The 6,290-nt window shown below is 37.8% G+C and overlaps 1 pseudogene; it reads right to left on the bottom strand.

The window, feature by feature from the left end:
* Positions 1 to 3,612: 3,612 nt before the first annotated feature.
* Positions 3,613 to 4,023, bottom strand: LOC102879603 (annotated as a pseudogene).
* Between the last annotated feature and the right edge of the window lie 2,267 nt (positions 4,024 to 6,290).

Here is a 6,290-nt window from a genome sequence, read left to right as displayed (position 1 = left end):
GTCTTCAAATCATCCATGTTGTAGTATATATAAGAATTGCATTCCTTTTTAAAGCTAAATAAAATTTCTTTGGACATATATACCACATTTTGTTTATTTATTTGTCAATGGAAATGTAGATTTTTTTTAAAAAAACGATCTTTTAAAAATTTCTTCCCGTTCCTGTAGTAAATCAGATGAAAACATTTTTGGAGCTTCTTAGGAGATTATTTTCCTGGTCTTATACTGCAGAAATTTATTCCATGGGTCACCCTCCTCCCCCATCCCCCTGCTCTCTCCCCACCATCATTTTCTCAACTTTGGATTGGGAGAAAAATATCTAGGCCTGGCATTTTAAAATACATAAGGTGGGGAGTTTTGCTATTAGATTAGGTACTGACGGACTCTCCTCTGACACTGATTTGCTATGCACTGGCCTTATTCCAGTTTTTATTGCTTAACAGCCATTTATCTTGTGTAGTTCTTTTGAAATGAAATAGAATCACTTCATGATTCTCTATCAGAAAGAGGACGTTTAACCTAGAGAATTTAACTCTATACTCTTCTTTATTGACATTGAGTGGTGTATGACAACCCCTTTCCCGGCTTTCACTACTTTTAAGGTTTCTCTATTTCTACCTCACCTGAAATGTTTTGCCTTTGAGAGGAGTACATATCTCAAGGTCTCCATTCTCTCTCTTTTTTTTTGTTTTTGTTTTTTTTTTTAATTTTACTAGTTTCAAGTATACAGTACATTGGTTAGATATTTATATAGTTTATAAAATGATTCCCCTAATTGCTCCTTCTCTCCTCTGGTTTTCCACCTAGCCAATATATTAATGCTAACTGCATTTCCTATGCCATGCTCCCCATCCCCGTGACTGTCTATCAACTACTAATTTGTACTTCATTAATCCTTCACCCCATTCTCCCATCCTCTCAAAACCCCTCCCTTCTGTCCATCACCAAATTGTCTTCTATATTTGTAAGTCAATTTTTGATTAGTTTGTTCTTTTTGTTCCTTAGATTCCACATGTAAGTGAAATCATATAATGTCTCCATTCTCTTTATCCTGGCCTTATTGTATACTGGGGATTGTAGAAACTGAATTGATTAAGAGGAGCTATTAATAACAGAAAGGTGAACTCTTACCATTCAGAAATCTGCTTCCACACAGTAAAAGCTACAACTGCCTAGCTTTCTCATTAGTGAAGCCCTGTATCCCCAAACTATAGGAGGTCAGTGAGGGGATTTGAAGGGAGGTATGATACAGAGTTCTACCTATCTATTTTCCAGCTGTGAGTTTCTGATTCAAAAGATGCCATATGCCTCAGATATCAATTCTGTTTCTTAATTTGGCACTATTAAAAATTTAACAATAGAAATACTTCCAGAAAGCTACTCTATGATTGACTTTTATCCTTTATTTCAGGGGTTGTGCATTTCATCTCTTTGTACCTCTTCATGAATACGTAATGAAAGGTTGGGAGAAGAACTATTAAGTGCTATTATTATTCAGCCATCATCCTAACCCTAAACTGTGGGCCCAAGATTGTTTTACTTACTTATATAACCTGTGAGTTGTAAGACACCCAAGGAAGAATCTCTTCCCCCACTAGCCTAATACCTTAAATGCAAATATCATGACAGTTTCTTTGTGTTAAGTACTTGACATTTTCAGGAGCCTCATAAAAAACAAATATTCTCCAAAGTGATAAAACAAGTCACTATCATCTTGGTTTGAAAACTTTATGTTATCTAGCAAAGCTGGTTTGCTTTGGCAGTAAGAAAATTAAGCACTAAAGTTGATGACAGCTATTTTCCAGTATTCTGACCAGCACTTTAAATCAGGGGAGCAGAAACAGTTTTTCTGCTCTGAAATTTCCCTAGGGCCTCAGACAATCCCTGAAAAGTCCTCAGTATTCCCTATCTAGAGTATCTTAGCTATTTTATAAGCATCGGTGGAGAAGAGTTGGAAAGTACCATAATATATGACTACTGCTGATCAGTCCCAGGCTCTTTACTATAAATTGGTGGCTAACGTGATTTTTTTATCATTGTAAATCTTAATTATTCTGAGATCTTATGACAATCCAATATGAAAACTGAATAGAAATGGGCTGCTCTAACTGAAGGAGGGAGCAGCACCAGAGAGTCCAGGCACTCCCTACTACTTTTGGCCCTGAGAGGGCTTCATGGAATTCCTAGAGCTCAGAGTAGCATAATTTTTAATTCACTATCCTAGACATCAATAAAAGATGTTTGTGTAAGGCTGAAGAAGAGTATGAGAAAGGGCATCAAGACATCTCAGCATAACTAGAATGCTTGAGTTCTGACTGGTCAAGTTATTTTAAGGAAACACTTGATTGTTGTCCATACTTAGCACTCTTACCCATTTCCTACCCCAGGCAACTACTGAGGGAGTTCCATTAGACTGTGTGATCTCTAAGACCTCAGTCATCCATTATCTTAATTTCTCATATCTTTAGAAATATCCTTAGAAAATTTTTTTCTTACACCAAATATCAGGACAAGGCTTCCAATTCTAAGAGAGTATATACACGATGGCCTATCAACCCTCCTGATTACAGCTAAAAACTCTGGGCAAAATACACAAAAACAGTTACTTAAAGATTGTTAAAAGTTAAAAGTAAATAAAATCAGGCCTATTGTGGTATGGAGTCAAAACTTGAAGCAGTAACACAATTTGAGAATGAGCTTTCCATTCCCCCCACCTTTTCTCCTATGGCTTTGCCCCAGGGACAGGCCCCAAGTACAGAACTGCTCAGCAGCAGTTATATAGGCAGTTAAAATTCTAAAAGAAACCTCATCTTTTTGCACAGAAGAACTGAGAAATGGGTACTCTGGGGCCAAGAGTATGAGAGGAATCCTGGAGAGAAATAAGCTAGAGACAAAGATAAGTCTCAACATTGTGTGTGTAGGAAACTATACAAGTCCCCAGTTTACCCTTGAGCTGCATATGCATGGGACAGACCCAAAGCAGCATAGCAAAGTTTTGAGAATGGAACTAAGATTTAAACCACTAACCAGGTCTCAGACTAACCTTTTAGAGGTGTATGTGTTGAAAAGATCTAAAGCAGCATCGACGAAATTTAAAAACTGAATTGAGATTTGAATCACTGCCCACAGAAAGTTATTTATTTATTTATTTTTTGCTGTTCTAACAATCTGTTCATTATTTATTTTTCCCTCCACTGAAGCACCCCCTGCACACACACACAGACTAGGGAGGTTACTTGAGGTTACTTGAGGTTGGTCAGTCTGGAGTCTGAAATTTGAAAAGCCTACCTCAATAACTTTGTGGCTTAGGTGGGGGCATAGTCTATGTAGAACTGGTGTCTCCTTTTGAACACTTCATAAGAAGAACCTAGGCATACCCATAAAGGTGGCCATACCCTGGAGGGTTGACTGGCAGGCTGGAAGACAGATTCTTTGATAAAGGCATTTTTACTTCAATAAAGGGCTGGGAGCTGTCTGGGAGTGCTATAGAGGTGGGGAGGACTTAATTCAATGGAGTCGTTATTTGCAGCTTGCAGAGAGGAACAAAGAGAATTCACTATACCTCACTATACCGGGCCATCTCCAAGATCAGTATAGGCTGCTGTGTCTTTACTACCACAAGGGGAAGGTGATAGAGGCATCATAGAAAAGGAGGCATGTAACGATTAGGCCAAGTACCCCTGCAGCGACAGTGAAGCAATTTCCTTTCTTATCAAGGACAATAATGGAAATAATCAAGTAGAGGATCCCCGTCACCAAGCTTCGGAAGAAATCACACCAGGGCCAGCTGATGCAGTGTATCTTGGTGTGCAGATTAAGTGAGTAGATGGCAAAGAAGAAAACAGCAACGGTCATATGACCCGCAGACAGGGAGGAATATACTGGTGCAGAGGCACTGAAGCACAACAGAATTGCCAAGCAGAATATAATCTCAGCAAACAGGAGAAATCCCTTTTGGCTGCGTGCGAAGTTGGTGCAGGTGGCCCAGTAGCTGGGGGCCGAGTCACGCTGGGAATCCTCCATGGTGATGTGAGAGTCCCTGTGGGCACAGAGAATCTGCTAGCTTCCTGGCAGGTTCGAGGACGCTGCACACCCAGACATCCTGCTCACTGTCTAGAAAGTGATTTTAAAAATTTGTGCTATGAAGCTAACTGGGTTGATTACCTGCTAAAAGAGTAATAATGATAACAATAATAACATCCCTTAGAAAATTTTAACATGATTCATATCTGCATAATTTAATATTCAAAAAGTCCAGAATACAATTCAAAATTCTTGATAAACAAAGGACCAGATAAATGTGATCAATTATCAAGGGAACAGACAATTAACAGATGCCAACCCCAAGATGTCACATATGTTGAAATTACAAGACAGACTTTATTATTTTTATTATTTCTAATTTTTAAAATTACAGTTGAGATGAAATATTATATTGGTTTTAGGTATGCAGCATAGTGATTACACATTCCTATAACTTACAGAGTGATACCCCCACCTCCCCTTGCCCTCCTTTTCCCACCCCACCCTCATAATTCTAGTACCTACCTGGCACTATATATAGTTGTTAAAATATTATTGCCTATATTCTCCATGCTGTATTTTACATTCCCATGACTGTTTTGTAACCTCCAATTGGTAATTCTTAATCCATTCCCCTTTTTAACTCAGCCTGCCAACCTCCTCTCCCGTCTGACAAACGTCAGTTCGTTCTCTGTATCTATGAGTCTCTTTCTGTTTTGTTTGTTTTGTTCTTTAGATTCCACATATAAGTGAAATCATGTAGCGTTTCTCTTTCACTTGGCATAATACCTACCAAGTCCAACCATGTCATCTCAAATGGTAAGACTTCATTATTTTTTATGACTAATATTCCATTGTACATATGTACCATTTCTTCTTTATGGATGCTTAGATTGCTTTCATATCCTGACTATTGTAAATAATGCTGTAATGAACATAGGGATGCATACATCTTTTCGAATTAATGTTTTGGATTTTTTCAGATAAATACCCAGAGACGAAATTGCTGGGTCATAAGTAATTCTATTTTTAATTTTTTGAGGGACCTTTATGCTGTTTTCCATAGTGGCTGTACCAATTTGCAATCCCACCAACAGTGAATGAGGGTTTCCTTTTCTCCACATCCACACCATACTTGTTAGGTTTATTGATGATAGCCATTCTGAAAAGTGTGAAGTAATATCTCATGGTGGTTTTAATTTGCATTTCTCTGATGATTAGAGATGTTGAGCATTTTTTCATATGTCTATTAGCCCTCTGTTAGTCCTCTTTGGAGAAACGTCTATTCAGGGTCTCTGACCATTTTTTAATTAGATTGTTTTTTGGTTTTTTTTTTGATGTTGAGTTGTATGAATTCTTTATAAATTTTACATATTAACCCCTTATTGGATATATCATTGATGAATATCTTCTCCCATTCTGTAGGTTGTCTTTTACGTTTTGTTGATGGTTTCCTTCACTGTGCAAAAAATTTTAGTTTGATGTAGTTCCATTTGTTTATTTGTTGTTGTCATTTCCCTTGCATGAGGAGATATATCTAAAAAAGTTTGGACGTGATTCCATAGTGTAGCGGTTAGCACATCTGCTTTACACATAGAAGATCCTGGGTTTGCGCCCCAGTGGAGCTACGTTCCGTGGTCTACGGCCATGCCACCCTGAATAAGCCCGATCCCATCTGATCTTGGAAGCTAAGCAGGTTTGGATGGGAGACCACCTAGGAAGACCAGATGCTATAGGGAACTTTTAGCTTGAGAGGGAGAAAAGACCCTGAAAGCTTTTAGTTAGTTAATTAATTAATTAGTTAATTAATTAATTTTAAAAACAAAAATCATTTAAACATAAAAAAATTAAATTAAAAAATAAAATAAGAATACCAAGAGCAATGTCAGAGAATTTACTGCTTATGTTTTCTTCCAGGAATTTTATGGCTTTGGGTTTTATATTGAAATCTTTAATCCGTTTCGACATTATTCTTGTACATGGTATAAGAAGGTGGTCTGGTTTAATTTTTTTGCATGTATCTGTCCATGAAAAAAAAAAAACAAAAACCCTAGCAGTTTAAAGGGCACCTAGATTATAGGTGAAGGAAATCAATTTTCTTACTATGTCTGCCAAATGGGTGGGCAACTGCTGAAGTTCTCTCCAGGATCAGTGGTGCTGGCAAACACTATGTTTTATGTTCTCCTACTACCTTTATAGCCCTGGGTAGGAGCACTATTCAGGTGCTTAAACTGGCTTGCCGAGATTGCCCTAATGCACCTTGGGCC

The sequence above is a fragment of the Pteropus alecto genome, unplaced genomic scaffold (genome assembly GCF_000325575.1).
Source record: "Pteropus alecto unplaced genomic scaffold, ASM32557v1 scaffold146, whole genome shotgun sequence".
NCBI classification, from domain to species: Eukaryota; Metazoa; Chordata; class Mammalia; order Chiroptera; family Pteropodidae; genus Pteropus; species Pteropus alecto.
This window is presented reverse-complemented; position numbering and strand designations above follow the sequence as displayed.